Source organism: Balaenoptera ricei, chromosome 4, assembly GCF_028023285.1.
Source record: "Balaenoptera ricei isolate mBalRic1 chromosome 4, mBalRic1.hap2, whole genome shotgun sequence".
NCBI lineage: Eukaryota > Metazoa > Chordata > Mammalia > Artiodactyla > Balaenopteridae > Balaenoptera > Balaenoptera ricei.
In genome coordinates this window covers 153310854-153332312 of record NC_082642.1, presented here as the reverse complement: position 1 = coordinate 153332312, position 21459 = coordinate 153310854, and positions in this window count along the sequence as shown.

Sequence of the window (21459 nt, the reverse complement as noted above, 5' to 3'; positions counted from 1 at the left end):
GCCCTCACCGCTCTGCCTGGTGGCCCCTCTGATCTCTGATGAGATTCCTTTTGAGGATCCAGGGTGGAAATTCTGTTCAAGGCCCACTGACCTGGGTGCGGGTGGGGAGCTCCCCGAGGGGAGACTCGGACAGACTCTGGGGGCCCAACTTAGGTGGGATGGGCCGGCAGTCATCAGCCCTCTGCTAGTGAGTGGTACTTCAGCGACATGCAGCCTAGACACAGGGTCCCAGAGAGAGGCCAGCAGAGACTCAGGCCTGAAACAGAGAAAGAATCTGAAGGGCTGGGGGCAGGAAGGGGCCTGGGGCAGCAGAGTCCAACTTAGGTGGGCTTCCAAAGGTTGGCCCCTGCTGTTCAGGGATGTGTGACTTCAAGAGAGAGCAGGCTCAGATGTAAACCCACAATGCAGATAAGGCAACGGAACTTTTTCTGGACTTATCAGCCAGGAGAAATGTTGTGGGCAAAACACACAGGACAGAGAGGAATGGGCTAAGGGGAGGGGGCCGGACCCAGGGGCCTCAGGACAGCAGGAGGAGGTGATGGCAAGGTCAGGCAGGAAGCACTCTTTCTCCTGGTGCAGCGGGAGGGGCCGAGGCAGGACCACAAGGTAGCCGCAGGATGAAAGCACAGCAGGCAGGAGAGAGAAGCGGGGAAGCAGGGCCGTGAGGACGCAGGCTGGGAAGGCACTGGGAATTCTCCAAGGCTGGGCCAGGCCCTGGCTACCATCTGAGCAGAGCTGTCTGGTCCAACATGCAATCAGAGTGGGTGGAAACCTTGGGAGACATCCTTAAAGCTCATTATAACAAAGGGCCCTGGGAAAGGCAGACCTGGCCAGGAAAACTCTCCTGTACAATCACTAGAGAGTCTGTCATGTGTACAATATTTTCATGTATGTCTCTTTCTGCTTATTTTCCTATTGCGATTAACAGTAAGATGTTTCACATAAAAAAGGCCTATTTAGGTGGGCCTATGTGAAAGTGCCATTTTTGTAAGTCAAAAATGGTCAAATACCGGCCATTGCATGCGGTTCCGCCACGTGTAATTGGGTCCAGGACAGAAAGCGGTGGGATGCTAAGGAGACAGACTTCTTCAACCAGTTCTGGGTGTGGAGCTGATCCGATGCCTCAGAGACCAGAAAGGGGATGGATCTACGAGGAGAGAGAATGGCTGCATCCTCAGGAACAGAGGGAAAGGGGACCGTGACCAGGAGAGCTGGTGCGGAAGAGCAAAGGATGGGGCGGGGGGCGGGGTGTTCTTCTCTGGCACAAGGGGTCCCTGTGGGGGGCTGTCCGTGGTCTACAGCTGGACTGTAGACACAGCAGTGTAATGTAGAAAGCGTAAGTCTGTGTTGGTTTTAATCAGGTTACTGAGTTGTTTTCCTCGCCCTGATGTCCCTGGCAGCCCAACACTCAATAGCCAGCCACCCCCGCCCGGTGTGATGAGTCTACCCATGCGGGTAGAATCAACCACACTCAGAGCCCAGAGAGGAGAGAATGCCCAGTGTCACCACCCAGAGCCGCCTTGGGCAACGGGACACCTGCCCGAGCCTCGGCTGTGGCTCCTTCTGAGGTCTGCCCGCAGGAGTGCCAGGGGAAGGGGCCAGATTTCCGAGGGATGGCTCCCTCGGGCCCCACTGCCCCTGCCAGTAGCCCTCGCCCCGGCCTGACGTGGGAGCAGCCGTAACCTGGCATCCCTCTCTGGCTCCGGATCTTCCCTTTCCTGCCCACTGATGTCAGGATGGCGGGTGGCAGCGGGAGGAACGGTGATGCTACAGCCCTACCTGGGGAAACACTAGTTCACCTGGAGGTGAGAGGACACGCTCTGTTCCACCTGAGGGACCTCCCTCAGGCTAATTCACGGCCGTGGGGCCCTGCTCCCCGCTCAGCATCCTCTGGCGGGGCCACCTCTCCTGCACGCCACCAGCAGAGCCCTAGACTCGGATGCTGGCCCCCAAGTGTCCCCTGTGAGAGTTGGACAAGTTGTTAATTGCTTACATCTCAGCTTACGGAGCTGTCAAAAGGGGATAGTAATGATCACTACATCACAGGGCCCTCGTGAGAATGAAATGAGTGAAAACACTTGGAACATCGCCTGGCACATGGTAAGGGTCCAATAAGCATTACATAATTATAATTATGTATTATTGTCGTTATTGAAGACACAAGAATTTCTCATGCTGCTCGGGACAGGCATGCAGCCGGGTATCAGGAAGGCGATGGAACCAAGAACTAGCCATCCAACAGGACTAACAGCTGCTCGTCTTTGTCCTTCCAAACGCGTCTGGTTCATTTTGTGTCTCTCCTCCTTCCCTACCCCCGAGTCCACGTCACCAGACATGTCCACCCGCAGCTCTACATGCTTGTGTTCTAGGCTCAGCCATGTTCCTAGGTGGCTTCTCTTGTGAACTGGGGGACGGTCCCCAAAGTAGAGGGAAGTAACTGTGAGCTGGACTATCCCCCCAGAAGTGTCTGTTATAGGAAGAAAGAGAGCATGAAAAGGAATTCTACACACATTGATGTCAAAATGGCAGTTAATTTTCGGTCCTTTCTGGAGAAGTTGCAAAAGCAAAAAAACTATTGTGAGCGTGGATATCACTACCAATAGAATTAAGTCAAGGTACTTCTTTGACTAATCAAAACAATGTTTTCTTTTCTTCGGACCTGGATTATGAAGGGATTGCACTCCAAATAACAACCAGGGCAGATTGTGATCAAGAGAAGGCACAGCCCTGATTCCTGGGGCCTTGACTATTTAGAAGTCATTTTGAAACTTTTCATGTTACTTTTACTGTAGTTCATGTTAACTTCTTGTCACATTTTAAATATTGTGTTGAATGTGTGAAATAAAGACAAAAAAGACCATTGTGACAGCTTTACTGAGGTGCTTGGCGAAGGTCCATACTCAAAAGTACTTTGACCATACTCAAAAGTACTTTGGGGAATTACTATAACTGACACAGGCATACACTTAAATAAAAGAGCTAAAATTAAAAATAGTGATAACACCAAATGCTGACAGGAATGCAGAGAAAATGGGTATTTCATGTATTGTTGGTAGTAATGTAAATGTACCACCACTCTGGAAAAGATATTAAACTTACACTTACCATATGACAACTATCACACCTCAGAGCTATCACACCTCTGGACATTTGTCCCAGAAAAAATGAAACTTACGCTCACAAACTCTAGACATGATAGTTCATACCAGTTCTATTTGTAATAGCCAACATGTAGAAATAACTTAAATGTTCTTGGTGGGTGAAAGGTTAAGCAAACTATGTTGCATGTATACCATGAATAATATTTGACAATGAAAAGGAATGAACTATTAAAAAAAAAAAACTTGACACATGAAACAACTATTAGGACGAGCTTTGTGTCCTTCCCCTGTGAGCAGAAAATAATTGTGCTCATTGTCATGCTTGATTAAGGAAATCTTCCCTGCATCTCCTATTTTATTTTTATTTAAAAGAGCTAGCGAAGAGCAAATAGAAGAGGGAGAAAGGGTAGTGGTTTTAGCAATTCATTTGAACAAGGGAACAAATACCATCTGCTTCTATTTGGATTCAGTAATTAGAAAAGCGATACACGTGGAGCATCCAATGTGGGGCTAGAATGCTCTCCTCTGGCAAAAACCAAATAAGCATACAATCATAGACCCTGTTTACAGTTCTCTCATAGAATCTATGCCACTCTTGGAAAGGACTGTCTCATGTTTATGGAAAACAAGATTACAAGGCTGGGATGAACTTTAAGAAGCTATCTAGATTCATGGCAGTACTATTTACAGTAGCCAAGACATGGAAGCAACCTAAATGTCCATTGACAGATGAATGAATAAAGAAGATGTGGTACATATATACAATGGAATATTACTCAGCCATAAGAAAAAAGAATGAAGTACTGCCATTTGCAGCAGCATGGATGGACCTAGAGATGATCATACTAAGTGAAATAAGCCAGAGAAAGACAAATATCATGTGATATCACTTATATGTGGAATCTAAAAAAAAAGAGAAAAAAATGAACTTATTTACAAAACAGAAATAGACTCACAGACATAGAAAACAAACAGGGTTATCAAAGAGAAAAAGGGGAGGGGAAGGAGTACATTAGGGGTTTGGAATTAACAACATACACTCTGCTATATATAAAATAGATAACCATCAAGGACCTACTGTGTAGCACAGAGAACTATACTCAGTATTTTGTAATAACCTATAATGGAAAAGAATCCGAAAGAGAATATATACATATACATATATATATATACATATATATGTATGTATAACTGAATCACTTTGCTGTACATCTGAAACTAACACAACATTTATAAGTCAATTAAAAAAAAAAAGCTATCTAGAGAAACAACCCAAATGTCCATGGACAAACAAATGGATAAACAAAATGTGCTCTATCCATACCATGGAATATTATTCAGCCATAAAAAGGGATGAAGTAGTGATGCATGCTACAACTTGGATGAATCTTCAAAACATTATGCTGAGTGAAAGAAGCCAGTCACAAAAGTCCACATGTTATACAATTCCATTCATATGCAAGTATAGAATAGGGAAATCTATAGAGACCAAAAGTAGATTTGTGGCTGCTTAGGGCTGGGGTAGGGGAATAAGGGGTTGATAGCTAAAGAGTACGGGGTTTCTTTTTGAGATGATGAAATGTTCTAAAATTGACTGTGGTGGGACTTCCCTCGAGGTCCAGTGGTTAAGACTCTGTGCTTCCACTGCAGGGGCGCAGGTTCGATGGTCGGGGAACTAAGATCCCACATGCTGTGCAGCAGTCTATATATATATATAAAAGAGAGAGAGAGAGAGAGAGAGAGAGAGAGAGAGAGAGGGAGAGAGAGAGAGGAGAGACTTCCGTGGTGGTGCAGTGGTTAAGAATCCACCTGCCAATGTAGGGTACACGGGTTCAAGCCCTGGTCTGGGAAGATCCCACATGCCGCGGAGCAACTAAGCCTGGTGCCACAGCTATTGAGCCTGCGCTCTAGAGCCCGCGAGTCAGCTACTGAAGCCCGCACGCTTGGAGCCTGTGCTCCACAACAAGAGAAGCCACCGCAATGAGAAGCCCGTGTGCCGCATCGAAGAGTAGCCCCCGCTCGCTGCAACTAGAGAAAGTGCGCGCAGCAACGAAGACCCAACACAGCCAAAAATTAATTAATTAATTATTTTTTAAAAAGAGAAAAAAATTGTGGTGCTGGTTGCACTTATCCGTGAATATACTAAAAACCACTGAATTATACATTTTAAATCAGTGAATTTAGGGTATGTGAATTCTATCTCAGTAAAGCTGCTTTAAAAAAAAATGAATGGATTGATGAAAATTGGTTTTAAAAAAAAAAAGCTGTCTGAGTCATCCACATTTAGGTCATTCCAAACAAAACTGAGAAGTGCTGGTTGCTTGGGTTGATAAAACCCTTTCTTTTTGTGTTGCTGAACTAGCCTTCTAATGTTGAGTGAATCTATATTCATTGCATTGCCTCTTATGCAATAAATAATACTTTTCAAATGTTAAGTTATCCAAAAATATGGGATCCAAAATAATTTTTTTCCATTTCATAAACCTAAGCAAGTAGGTGATTAGTTGTCCTATATCACTGTGTATTGAAAATTTGCCATTTGACAAGTCAGTTTTTCACAAAACACGTCCTGGTAGAATTTTAGAACATGGCCACAGTTTATCAAAACATGAAAAGTGTGACCGAGGGACTTCCCTGGTGGTCCAGTGGGTAAGATTCCGCACTCCCAATGCGGGGGGCCCAGGTTCAATCCCTGTTCGGAGAACTAGATCCCGCATGCATGCTGCAACTAAGAAGCCCGTATGCCGCAACTAAAGATCCCGCATGCCGCAACTAAAGATCCCGCATGACACAACGAAGATCCTGCGTACCACAACTAAAGACCCGGCACAAGCCCAAAATAAACAATAAATAAATAAATATTTTAAAAGAAAAGTGTGACCGAATTCAGGAAGCCCATCTGAGCTTGGAGAATACAATTTCTGGCAAATGAGAAGGTCAAAAATTGTGGCAATTTTTAAAGCAAAAAAAAAGCAGATAGTTAAGAGCATAGGGTCACTTCCCTTAATGCTGAAAGCTAGGGCCACAGCCACTCTCTTTGGGACACTAAGGTCTGGTAGAAAAGAAAGAAAAAACATAGTCACCACTCACCATATGAACACAAAGACGTAATGGACACTATTCAAGAGGCCACTCCTCTGTGTTCTAACAAAGTACCTCAGAGACTCAGAAAGGTGAAGCGACAACAGACAGAATCCAGATAAAAAGAGAGGCTGAGCCCACCACCAGAGCCTCCCATCAAGCCTCTTAGATAGCCTCAACCACCAGAGGGCAAACAACAGAAGCAAGAAAAACTATAATCCTGCAGCCTGTGGACCAAAAACCACAGTTACAGAAAGATAGAGAAGATGAAAAGGCAGAGGGCTATGTACCAGATGAAGGAACAAGAAAAAACCCCAGAAAAACAACTAAATGAAGTGGAGATAGGCAACCTTCCAGAAAAAGAATTCAGAATAATGATAGTGAAGATGATCCAGGACCTCGGAATAAGAATGGAGGCAAAGATTGAGAAGATGCAAGAAATGATTAACAAAGACCTAGAAGAATTAAAGAACAAACAAACAGAGATGACCAATACAATAACTGAAATGAAAACTACACTAGAAGGAATCAATAGCAGAATAACTGAGGCAGAAGAACGGATAAGTGACCTGGAAGACAGAATGATGGAATTCACTGCTGCGGAACAGACTAAAGAAAAAAGAATGAAAAGAAATGAAGACAGCCTAAGAGACCTCTGGGACAACATTAAACGCAACAACATTCGCATTATAGGGGTCCCAGAAGGAGAAGAGAGAGAGAAAGGACCAGAGAAAATATTTGAAGAGATTATAGTCGAAAACTTCCCTAACATGGGAAAGGAAATAGCCACCCAAGTCCAGGAAGCGCAGAGAGTCCCATACAGGATAAACCCAAGGAGAAACACACCGAGACACATAGTAATCAAAGTGGCAAAAATTAAAGACAAAGAAAAATTATTGAAAGCAGCAAGGGAAAGACGACAAATAACATACAAGGGAACTCCCATAAGGTTAACAGCTGATTTCTCAGCAGAAACTCTGCAAGCCAGAAGGGAGTGGCATGATATACTTAAAGTGATGAAAGGGAAGAACCTACAACCAAGATTACTCTACCCGGCAAGGATCTCATTTAGATTTGATGGAGAAATCAAAAGCTTTACAGACAAGCAAAAGCTAAGAGAATTCAGCACCACCAAACCAGCTCTACAACAAATGCTAAAGGAACTTCTCTAAGTGGGAAACACAAGAGAAGAAAAGGACCTACAAAAACAAACCCAAAACAATTAAGAAAATGGTCATAGGAACATACATATCGATTATTACCTTAAACGTGAATGGATTAAATGCCCCAACCAAAAGACATAGACTGGCTGAATGGATACAAAAACAAGACCCATATATATGCTGTCTACAAGAGACCCACTTTAGACCTAGGGACACATACAGACTGAAAGTGAGGGGATGGAAAAAGATATTCCATGCAAATGGAAATCAAAAGAAAGCTGGAGTAGCTATACTCATATCAGATAAAATAGTCTTTAAAATAAAGAATGTTACAAGAGACAAGGAAGGACACTACATAATGATCCAGGGATCAATCCAAGAAGAAGATATAACAATTATAAATATATATGCACCCAACATAGGAGCACCTCAATACATAAGGCAACTGCTAACAGCTATAAAAGAGGAAATCGACAGTAACACAATAATAGTGGGGGACTTTAACACCTCACTTACACCAATGGACAGATCATCCAAAATGAAAATAAATAAGGAAACAGAAGCTTTAAATGACACAATAGACCAGATAGATTTAATTGATATATATCGGACATTCCATCCAAAAACAGCAGATTACACGTTCTTCTCAAGTGCGCACGGAACATTCTCCAAGATAGATCACATCTTGGGTCACAAATCAAGCCTCAGTAAATTTAAGAAAATTGAAATCATATCAAGCATCTTTTCTGACCACAACGCTATGAGATTAGAAATGAATTACAGGGAAAAAAACGTAAAAAGGACAAACACATGGAGGCTAAACAATACGTTACTAAATAACCAAGAGATCACTGAAGAAATCAAACAGGAAATCAAAAAATACCTAGAGACAAATGACAATGAAAACACGACGACCCAAAACCTATGGGATGCAGCAAAAGCAGTTCTAAGAGGGAAGTTTATAGCTATACAAGCCTACCTAAAGAAACAAGAAAAAGCTCAAGTAAACAATCTAACCTTACACTTAAAGAAACTAGAGAAAGAAGAACAAACAAAACCCAAAGTTAGCAGAAGGAAAGAAATCATAAAGATCAGAGCAGAAATAAATGAAATAGAAACAAAGAAAACAATAGCAAAGATCAATAAAACTAAAAGTTGGTTCTTTGAGAAGATAAACAAAATTGATAAGCCATTAGCCAGACTCATCAAGAAAAAGAGGGAGAGGACTCAAATCAATAAAATCAGAAATGAAAAAGGAGAAGTTACAACAGACACCGCAGAAATACAAAGCATCCTAAGAGACTACTACAAGCAACTTTATGCCAATAAAATGGACAACCTGGAAGAAATGGACAAATTCTTAGAAAGGTATAACCTTCCAAGACTGAACCAGGAAGAAATAGAAAATATGAACAGACCAATCACAAGTAATGAAATTGAAACTGTGATTAAAAATCTTCCAACAAACAAAAGTCCAGGACCAGATGGCTTCACAGGTGAATTCTATCAAACATTTAGAGAAGAGCTAACACCCATCCTTCTCAAACTCTTCCAAAAAATTGCAGAGGAAGGAACACTCCCAAACTCATTCTATGAGGCCACCATCACCCTGATACCAAAACCAGACAAAGACACTACAAAAAAAGAAAATTACAGACCAATATCACTGATGAATATAGATGCAAAAATCCTCAACAAAATACTAGCAAACAGAATCCAACAACACATTAAAAGGATCATACACCACGATCAAGTGGGATTTATCCCAGGGATGCAAGGATTCTTCAATATACGCAAATCAATCAATGTGATACACCATATTAACAAATTGAAGAATAAAAACCATATGATCATCTCAATAGATGCAGAAAAAGCTTTTGACAAAATTCAACACCCATTTCTGATAAAAACTCTCCAGAAAGTGGGCATAGAGGGAACCTACCTCAACATAATAAAGGCCATATATGACAAACCCACAGCAAACATCATTCTCAATGGTGAAAAACTGAAAGCATTTCCTCTAAGATCAGGAACGAGACAAGGATGTCCACTCTCACCACTATTATTCAACATAGTTTTGGAAGTCCTAGCCACGGCAATCAGAGAAGAAAAAGAAATAAAAGGAATACAAATTGGAAAAGAAGAAGTAAAACTGTCACTGTTTGCGGATGACATGATACTATACATAGAGAATCCTAAAACTGCCACCAGAAAACTGCTAGAGCTAATTAATGAATATGGTAAAGTTGCAGGATACAAAATTAATGCACAGAAATCTCTTGCATTCCTATACACTAATGATGAAAAATCTGAAAGAGAAATTATGGAAACACTCCCATTTACCATTGCAACAAAAAGAATAAAATACCTAGGAATAAACCTACCTAGGGAGAAAAAAGACCTGTATGCAGAAAACTATAAGACACTGATGAAAGAAATTAAAGATGATACCAACAGATGGAGAGATATACCATGTTCTTGGATTGGAAGAATCAACATTGTGAAAATGAGTATACTACCCAAAGCAATCTACAGATTCAACGCAATCCCTATCAAATTACCAATGGCATTTTTTACGGAGCTAGAACAAATCATCTTAAAATTTGTATGGAGACACAAAAGACCCTGAATAGGCAAAGCAGTCTTGAGGCAAAAAAATGGAGCTGGAGGAATCAGACTCCCTGACTTCAGACTATACTACAAAGCTACAGTAATCAAGACAATATGGTACTGGCACAAAAACAGAAACATAGATCAATGGAACAAGATAGAAAGCCCAGACATTAACCCACACACCTATGGTCAACTAATCTATGACAAAGGAGGCAAAGATATACAATGGAGAAAAGACAGTCTCTTCAATAAGTGGTGCTGGGAAAACTGGACAGCTACATGTAAAAGAATGAAATTAGAATACTCCCTAACACCATACACAAAAATAAACTCAAAATGGATTAGAGACCTAAATATAAGACTGGACACTATAAAACTCTTAGAGGAAAACATAGGAAGAACACTCTTTGACATAAATCACAGCAAGATCTTTTTTGATCCACCTCCTAGAGTAATGGAAATAAAAACAAAAATAAACAAGTGGGACCTAATGAAACTTCAAAGCTTTTGCACAGTAAAGGAAACCATAAACAAGACGAAAAGACAACCCTCAGAATGGGAGAAAATATTTGCAAATGAATCAACGGACAAAGGATTAATCTCCAAAATATATAAACAGCTCATTCAGCTCGATATCAAAGAAACAAACACCCCAATCCAAAAATGGGCAGAAGACCTAAATAGACATTTCTCCAAAGAAGACATACAGATGGCCACGAAGCACATGAAAAGATGCTCAACATCACTAATTATTAGAGAAATGCAAATCAAAACTACAATGAGGTATCACCTCACTCCTGTTAGAATGGGCATCATCAGAAAATCTACAAACAACAAATGCTGGAGAGGGTGTGGTGAAAAGGGAACCCTCTTGCACTGTTGGTGGGAATGTAAATTGATACAGCCACTATGGAGAACAATATGGAGGTTCCTTAAAAAACTAAAAATAGAATTACCATATGACCCAGCAATCCCACTACTGGGCATATACCCAGAGAAAACCGTAATTCAAAAAGACACATGCACCCGAATGTTCATTGCAGCACTATTTACAATAGCCAGGTCATGGAAGCAACCTAAATGCCCATCAACAGACGAATGGATAAAGAAGATGTGGTACATATATACAATGGAATATTACTCAGCCATAAAAAGGAACGAAATTGAGTCATTCGTTGAGACGTGGATGGATCTAGAGACTGTCATACAGAGTGAAGTAAGTCAGAAAGAGAAAAACAAATATCGTATATTAATGCATGTATGCGGAACCTAGAAAAATGGTACAGATGAGCCAGTTTGCAGGGCAGAAGTTGAGACACAGATGTAGAGAATGGACATATGGACACCAAGGGGGGAAAACTGCGGTGGGGTGGGGATGGTGGTGTGCTGAATTGGGCGATTGGGATTGACATGTATACACTGATGTGTATAAAACTGATGCCTAATAAGAACCTGCAGTATAAAAAAACAAACAAAACAACTAATACTAAACTTTCATTGGGTTATTTGTATGGAAATATGTTAATATAAATGTTTCAGACATTACATGAAATTTCTAAAAATCTTATATTTGTATTTGTATGGAAATATGTATGGAAATATGTTAATATAAATGTTTCAGACATTACATGAAATTTCTAAAAATCATATTTGTATTTGTATGGAAATATGTATGGAAATATGTTAATATAAATGTTTCAGACATTACATGAAATTTCTAAAAATCTTATATTTGTACTTGTATGGAAAGGTATAATGTTATAAGTAATAATCCTAGTTATTACTTTAAAATGTATATCTCAGAAATAACTAATTTTCTTGTCAACTGCATTATTATGAACTGTCATCAAATCTTTAACCGTGGTCATTTTTAAGTCTTTTGTCATTTACAGACAGTTCTGGGTGTACTCTGATGATTTTGCAAATATGTTCCTATAAAAGGGTTTCATCTTCAAGAAATACATGGAAAAGACTCTGACAAGTACAGGTTTCTGGTAACGGACTGTACTGCTGAACTGAATGAATAAGCATTTTCAGAACTCTAATGAAAAACTGATGAACTCATAAAAGTGCTAACAAAAGATCAAGATGAAAAAAAAATTAATTACATGGGACTGAGTGAACTGATGAGGATGAGTATAATTTTTGTGACTTTCTGTCTGAATTAAAAAAAAAAAAAAAAATTCCACAAGGACTCAGAGGCAAAGAATATACAAATCAATTTTCACTGCAAAGTAAAGGAGCTGTTGTTACAGTGGAGGATTACTGGACTGAATGTCAATACTATGACATAGTATGAGTGTGTTTCATGTTTGGTAATTGCAATCATTGTTGCTTTTGTTGTGGTCATCCATGTACAATGCTTGGTGTCAGTCGATTTACCTCTTGTAAAAATAAAATACAGTGTGTGTGTGTGAAAAAAAAAAAAAAAAAAAAAGAAAAAAAAAAAAAAAGAGGCTGAAAGAAAACAAAACTGAGACATTCCTACAGCCCAATCCATTAGGGTGTAGAAAACCTCAAGGTGCGGGAATTCTGGTGAACCCGTCAAGGGCAGGCGGCAAGCCAGAGGGTCCTTTGTTTTCATAGAAAGTTTTCTCCAAACCCAGTGGACACCCAGTCCAGACACCAGGAAGTGAAACTGATGTGGATACTCGCTGGGAAGTTTTGTTCACTGCGGGCAGAACCTCTGGATTTCTAAGACTTACCTGGGCCGTGGAAACAGCCCAGTGACAGCGCCATGGGCTGAATCAGGTGCTGGCTTGACTTCAGGTATCAAGGTGGGAGGTCAGGGGTGGGCTATGATGGGGGCCAGTTCCTATGAGCTTACAGCCACCCCAGAAGAACTGGTAATGGGCAAGAGCCTAGAGCCCCCCTGGGAGACAGAGCCACGGAGCTCCAGAAAATAGCAGAGTGCCCACTAAAAACTGAAAGACTCAGCCCAGCATCGTGTGCTAATAATTACCTTGGACTTTTTATTTATTTTTATTATTTTAATTTTTATTTATTTATTATTTATTTATTTGGCCTCCCCGTGCAGTATGTGGGATCTTAGTTCCCTGACTAGGGATCGAACCCGTGCCCCCTGCAGTGGAAGCGTGGAGCCCTAACCACTGGACTGCCAGGGAGTTCCCACCTTGGGCTTTTTAAAACCATGAAAAATAAATTGATTTTCAGACCACAGGAGGAAATTGAACAAACTTAATGCTTTTCTTCCAGATCAAAGCTAAGACAAGATACAAACCATGCTCATCCGGATCTCACCCGGGAGCCTGCAGGAATGCCAGGAAGTTCACACTGGCCTCATTTCCCAAGGGCCGAAACCCACAGGAGACGGTGTCTTCAGAAGTTATGTTTGTGAGAGATCACACTCCAGTAACTTCGTGACTGATATTCAATTGTCCTGCCTATGAGAGTGTTTGCTCAGGTCAATTCTGAAGAAGAATGAATGTGTGTTTATATTTAGGAAATTTCTACATTTAGGAATGTTTACTCTTCAATCACTTCAAGTGGCTTTCAAGATTTTAGCAAAATAAAAAGATTTATACTCAGACTAACTCTACACATACCCTATGACCCAGGGACCATTCCTAAATATCCACACATCAGAAATGTACACAGTCATGTACAAAAGGCATATACAAAAATGTACCTAACTGCCTTATTCATAATAGCCCGCAAACTGGAAGCAATACAAAAGTCCATCAACAATAGAATGGGTAAATAAGTAGTGATATATTCCTGCAATAGAATACCGTAGAACAATTGGTGACTCCTAGGTGGAGTGAAAGAAACCAGACACAAATGAGCACATACTGTATGATTCCATTTATATAAAGTTCAAAACTAGGCAAAACGAATCCATGGTATTTGAAATCCAAATAGTAGTTATCTTTGGGGTAGAGAGTGAGTGTGGTAGCTGGAAGGGGGCATAACAGGGACCGCTGGGGTGGTGGTAATCTTCTAGTTCTTAACTTGGCTGGAGTTTTAAGGGTGTGCTGTTTTTTAAAATTCATCAAGCATTTATTATTTGCTCACTTTTCTGTGTATAGTATATGTTGATAAGAAATGTATTATTTATTTATTTTTGGCTGCGTTGGGTCTTCGTTGTGGTGCGCGGGCTTCTCATTGCAGTCGCTTCTCTTGTTGCGGAGCACGGGCTCTAGGCACGCGGGCTTCAGTAGTTGTGGCACATGGGCTCAGTAGCTGTGGCTCGCGGGCTCTAGAGCGCAGGCTCAGTAGTTGTGGCACACGGGCTTAGTTGCTCTGCGGCATGTGGGATCTTCCCGGACCAGGGCTTGAACCCGTGCCCCTGCATTGGCAGGCGGATTCTTAACCACTGTGCCACCAGGGAAGCCCAGAAATGTATTTTTAAATAAACATTTAAAAATATCTTTTAATGATCCACATGGTAGCTGCAACTATTGCTAGGGACCAGCATAGTGTTGTAGAAAACTATGTAAAACTTCTGAATTTGCAGGTGTACTGTTTGATGTACCTGGAGAGACCCCAAATTATGTCAGTTGGTGACCGTTATTCTTTGGTATTATTGATAACTGAAGTCTTACACCTCACTTAAATCTGGGTACTGGTCAGACTACGTTGTTCAATAACATAATCTGGGAGTTTAAAGTAATTTAAGAGACTTTTAGAAATATCTAGCCTAATGATGACCTGGATCTCAGCCACCGGTCTTCCCGTCATGTCTTACTTTGGAATTGAAGTCATCATCCTAAAAGCACACCTGAGACCTCTTTACCTTTATGTGATGGATGGCTCAGAGGTCACTGCAAGTGTGCAGAAGACAGGAACCTTGATAAACCCAGAAGCATCAAAAACTAAGAGTGCCAAAGAAGAAACCAAAGGATTTCTTCAGAACTTTTTTTTTATTTTACTTTTAAAAATGTAAATTTTGTCATGCCACAAAAAGATTGTATTATTCCTTTAGTGGTTCAGTGGCTAAAGAAGAAGATACAAATATTGTTATAATAGGCGAGTTTAAGCTTTTTAAAACAAATTTATTGGGGTGTAATTTATATACTATAGAGTCACGCATTGGCACTGAACAATTCAATGATTTTAGTGAATTTTTAGAAATGTGAAACAATCATCATCATCCAGTTTTAGAACATTTCTGCCACTTCTAAAAGTTTCCTTGTGCCCATTTATAGTTAATCCATGTTCTCGCTGCCAACACTAAGCAACCAATTCTGCTTTCTGTTACTATAAATTTGCATTTTCTTATATAAATGGAATCATACAGTGTAATCTGTTGTATCTTGTTTCTTTCACTTAGCATGATGTTTTCAAGGTCCATTCATGTTTTAGCATGTATTAAAACTTCACTGCACTCCTTTTATTGCTGAATAATATCCCATTACATGGATATCTCACATTTTATTTATCCATTCACCAGATGATAGATATTTGGATTGTTTCCAGTTTGGAATTATTATGACTAAAGCTGCTATGAACATTCATGTACAAGTCTTTGAGTGGACAGAAGTTTTCATTTCTCCTGGGTAGATTCCTAGGAGTGGAATTCCTGGGTTGTATGGTAAAGTTATGTTTAACTTTTTAATGAAACTGCCAAACTGTTTTCCAAACTGTTAGCTATTTTACATTCCCACCAGTGATGTATGAGGGTTCCAGTTTCTCCACGTCCCTGGCAACATTTGTTATTAACTGCCTTTTAAAAATTGTAACCATTCTGTGGACATCATCAAAGTCTACAAACAATAAATGCTGGAGAGTGTGTGGAGAAAAGGAAACCCTCCTACACTGTTGATGGGAATGTAAATTGGTGCAGCCACTATGGAGAATAATATGGAGATTCCTTAAAAAACTAAAAATAGAGTTTCCACATGATCCAGCAATTCCACTCCTGGGCATATATCCAGAAAAGATGAAAAGTCTAATTTGAAAAGATACATGCACCCCAGTGCTCATAGCAGCACTATTTACAATAGCTAAGAAGCTATTGTAAATAACTTCTTAGCTATTGTAAAAAGCTAAGCAATGGAAGCAACCTAAGTGTCCATCGACGGAGGAATGGATAAAGGAGGTGTGGTATATATACAAACAATGGAATATTACTCAGCCATAAGAAAGAATGACATATTGCCATTTGCAGCAACATGGATGAACCTAGAGGTTATCATACTAAGTGAAGTAAAACAGAGAAAGACAAATATTATATGATACACTCATATGTGGAATCTAAAAAATAATACAAATGAACTTATTTACGAAACAGAAACAGACTCAGACATAGAAAACAAATTTATGGTTATCAAAGGGGAAGGGGGGATGGGAAAAATTAGGAGTATGGGATTAACAGATACAAACTACTATATATAAAATAGATAACCAACAAGGACCTACTGGACAATGCAGGGAACTATATTCAATATCTTGTAATATGTATAATGGAAAAGAATCTGAAAAAGAATACATACATATATATATAGATATATATAACTGAATCACTTTGCTGTACGCCTGAAACTAGCACGATATTGTAAATCAACTATAGTTCAATTTTTTAAAAATTGTAATCCTTCTAATAGGTACATGACAGTATCTCATTGTGGTTTTAATTTGCCTTTCTGTAATGACTAATGACATTGAGCATCTTTTTGAAATATCTAAAACTATAAAATAAAATCTGCTTGTAAGGATTACCATGTAATGATATAATGGAATATTAAAATAATACTAAAATAATATTTTAGACTTGCCCAGCAACCTCTCAGCCAGTCAAATTATTTTTATAAACATCCATCATTTTCATAATCATCATGAAAAATCACCTATTTATGCATTGGTCTTTCACAAGTAATTCTACAGAAATGAGTCACGCAGACATGACTCATGCCCTGCAGGAAAGTAGAAAATTCTCCCTCTGATATTTCTGTACAAGGTACTTTTTCTCTTATTTAGATATATCATCTTCCTATCACAGGAAAAAAGGTGATAAAAATAAACTGCTCAAACAAAAACCTCCGAGCCACAATTACTGAGCCCACATGCCACAACTACTGAAGCCTGTTCTCCTAGAGCCCCCTGCTCTGCAACAAGAGAAGCCACTGCAATGAGAAGCCTGCACACCGCAACAAAGAGTAGCCCCTGCTCACCACAAGTAGAGAAAGCCCACGCTCAGCAACGAAGACCCAACAAAGCCAAAAAAACAAGAAAAAAAAACCATCATAGGGATTTTTTTTTCTTTTTGTAAATAAATGGAAAAGGAGAGTGTGGCCAATAGGGAACAGTGGAGACTGTGGAGAATTGAAGAGGGCAAGGTTGTTCAACGGGGGCAGTTGTGACTCAGCACCAGCTGATTGGTTCCACATGGGAACTCAGGCAAGTGTTGCCAGAGCTTCAGGTTTTTAAAGGGAAATTCCCTGGGAATTCCCTGGCGGTCCAGTGGTTAGGATTTGGAGCTTTTACTGCTGTGGCCCAGGTTCCATCCCTGGTCAGGGAACTAAGATCCCATAAGCTGCAGGGCATGGCCAAAAAAAAAAGGAACAAAAAAAGAGAAATTCCCTGATCAAGCCCGTGTGAAAGGAAAATAAAGACTTTTGAAGAGCAATCTTCTCTCTCTCCCCTCTGTTTTGCTGTAAGATGTACATAAGCCAGTGGTAGCCTCCTGACTCCAGAAAGGTTAGACAGTGCAGTTAATTTTATAAAAATAAGAACTTTCAAATAGGGAACTTTTGCAAGCCTTTGTCATTATATGAGGAGTGACCCCAACAGTATTTCAAACTAAACAGAAGTTAGCAGCTATCTTTTTGGCAAAGCACTTGACTGTCAAACTGAAAAGATTTTTACGTTTTTCTGACCTTTTTGTAGGCTGATTGTTAGAAATATGCCAGTTAGCAAATATTTTAACAAGACAAACACACAAAAAAAACTGTTTCTTTGATGCAGAGATTGGTTTTTTTTTTTGGCCTCACCAGGCAGCATGTGGAATGTTAGTTCCTGGACCAGGGGTGGGATGGAACCCGCGCCCCGTGCATTGGAAGTGCAGAGTCTTAACCACTGAACCACAGGGAAGTCCCCACAGATGATATTCTTAAAAATGAGTGAAAAAGGGTTAAATCAAAAGAAACTCATGCTGTGAAGAAGAGCCTTGTGAAAATAGGTGTTTGGAATTGTTTCTACCATTAGGTGAGTTTTCTGCTGAAATTGATGTTACTTTTTAAAAAACCCACCAAGTCTGTATACCTTCAGACAAAAAAACAAAAACATTTAAAATGTTTTAGGACTTCCGTGGTGGCACAGTGGTTAAGAATCTGCCTGCCAATGCAGGGGACACGGGTTCGAGCCATGGTCCAGGAAGATCCCACAGGCCACGGAGCAACTAAGCCCTTGAGCCACAACTACTGAGCCTGCGCTCTAGAGCCGGCGAGCCACAACTACTGAGCTCGTGTGCCACAACTACTGAAGCCTGCGCGCCTAGAGCCCATGCTCCACAAGAGAAGCCACCGCAGTGAGAAGCCTGCGCACCGAAACGAAGAGTTGCCCCCAATGGCCGCAACTAGAGAAAGCCTGTGCTCAGCAACGAAGACCCAACGCAGCCAAAAACAAATAAGTAAATAAATTTCTAAAAATAAATAAATAAAATGTTTAAAAATCTTCCCAGAAGTGGCTAAAACATAAATATATTATGTAGCCAAATAAAAGTACAAAATGCAACATCTGTTGGTTCAAAAAACAACAAATTGACAAAAAGGATCACGGAAATTTACTCATCAAACTTCAACAAAATCTTCTGCGAAATGGGCAGATGGGACTGAAAACAAATATTGTGATTTATTAAGTGCATGATGTGTCTCTTTCATGTGACTCTATGCTTCTCTGTGAGATAACTTAAATATTAAATTATATTTAATATATAATAAATACATGAGAGCAAAAATATTTAAAATTAATTAAAATTACGTTTACAATGATTATTTGATATGTGTATTATCCTTTAAAATATGTAGTGTGTATATCTTATAATGTGTAAAACTATTAGTCTGATAGTATGTAATCATATGAAATTGCTGTTTTTGTAGGTCAGAACAATGGAACATCAGCAATTTCAAATGACTCAACATAAGGTAGAGTTTATAAGTGAATACATGTTCAGGTGCAGGCTCAATTCTTTTTTTTTTGTTTTGTTTTTAGCTCGTGTTCTTATATTTTATTTATTTTTACTTTTTCATTGAAGTACAGTTAACTTACAATGTGTTAGTTTCAGGTGTACAGCAAAGTGATTCAGATATAGATATATAGATATAGATATAGATTTCTTTTGCAGATTCTTTTCCATTATAGGTTATTACAAGATACTGAGTATAGGGTCTTCCCTGGTGGCACAGTGGTTAATAATCCGCCTGCTAATGCAGGGGACACAGGTTCAAGTCCTGGTCCAGGAAGATCCCACATGCAGTAGAGCGACTAAGCCCATGCGCCACAACTACTGAGCCTGCGCTCTAGAGTCCACGAGCCACAACTACTGAACCCATGTGCCACAACTACTGAAGCCCGTGCGCCTAGAGCCCATGCTCCGCAGCAAGAGAAGCCACCGTAATGAGAAGCCTGTGCACCGCAACGAAGAGTAGCCCCCGCTTGCCGCTCACCGCCAACTAGAGAGAAAGCCCGTGCAGCAAGGAAGACCCAACGCAGCCAAAAGTAAATAAATACATAAATATAGAAATATATATATTAAAAAAAAGATACTGAGTATAGTGCTATACAGTAGGTCCTTGCTATTTACCTATTTTATATATAGTAATGTGTATATGTTAATCCCAAACTCCTAATTTATCTCCCCTGCCTCAATATTTTTTCAATGATAGGGACACATGATCAAAAGTGTGGCGCTCGCTCAGGTTTGAGACCTTACACAGCAGACCCACATCACCACAGTCACCAGCAAGAACACAGGAGCCCCGCGTGCACCGTCTCCCGTGTCACAAATGCCTCTCTCACAGGACCTGTGATGCCGTCACCACCATGGCTAAAGGGTCTCATTTTCCTTATTTGCATTAAGCTGGCCATATTCTAAGTAATTTAAGGAAAGTCTACCACGCAGCACATCTAAAATTCTGGTGCCATCAGCATGTGGGCAAGGTTTGGTTTCTTCATGGTAAACTGGTGATTGGGCCAGATCTTTTTTCTCATTAGAACTGATTTATTAAGAAAGCAAAACAAAGCCAAATGTGATGACTTAAGTTCCATCCCAAGCATCACAGGAAGGGAGAGTAAGGGTAATACTCCTAGTGTTTTTGTTAAAAATCCAGCAAAATAGGAGGCCATCTTAAATCCTTTCTGAAACAGGCCCAGTAAGAATTGTTTTTAAGTTTGGAAAAAGGTACTTTAAACAATAAATGAAACAATACAATTAAACAATAAAAACATTTTTTAAAGAAAAACAAAAAAATTTTTTTGCTCAAATGTGAATTTTACTCAGTTAATAATATGCAAATAAACTTATTGATCAATCCCTTTCCTTTAAGTTCACTGTGATGTGTCACATGGATGACATCTCCTACTGTCCAAGTCATGGACACCTGGATGAAGAACAAATAACTTCCCTCCCTCCCTCCCTTCCTTCCTTCCTTCCTTCCTTCCTTCTTTCTTTCTTTCTTCCTTTCTTTCTTCCTTTCTTCCTTTCTTTCTTCCTTTCTCTTTCTTTCTTTCTTTCTTTCTCTTTCTTTCTTTTTTCTTTCTTTCTTTCCTTCTTTCTTTCTCTTTCTTTCTTTCTCTTTCTTTCTTTCTTTTTCTTTCTTTCTTTCTTTCTTTCTTTCGTTGAACTACAGTGATTTACAATGTGTTATTTTCAGGTGTACAGCAAATGATTTTATATATATATATGTATATATATATATATATACATATATATATATATATTTATATATATATATACATACATACATTCTTTTTCAGATTCTTTTCCCTTATAGGTTATTACAAAATATTGAATAGAGTTCCCTGACCCATACAGTAGGTCCTTGTTGGTTATCTATTTTATACATAGTAGGGTGAATATGTTAATCCCAACCTCCTAATTTATCTCTCCGCCTTTACTCATTTGGTAACCATAAGTTTGGTTTTTTGGGGGGTTTTTTTGGTTTTTTTTATTTTGGCTGCATTGGGTCTGCGTTGCTGTGAGCAGGCTTTCTCTAGTTGTGGCGAGCAGGGGCTACTCTTTGTTGTGGTGCACGGGCTTCTCACTGCAGTGGCTTCTCTTGTTGCGGAGCACGGGCTGTAGGTAGTCGGGCTCAGTAGTTGTGGCACGCGGGCTTAGCTGCTCTGCAGCATGTGGGATCTTCCCAGACCAGGGCTCAAACCTGTGTCCCCTGCACTGGCAGGCGGATTCTTAACCACTGCACCACCAGGGAAGTCCCCATAAGTTTGTTTTCTACATCTGAAAAATTTTTTAAAGAAAAAAATGTTAAAAGAAAAAATTCTAAAAAGTATTTTTTAAGGGGCTTCCCTGGTGGCACAGCAGT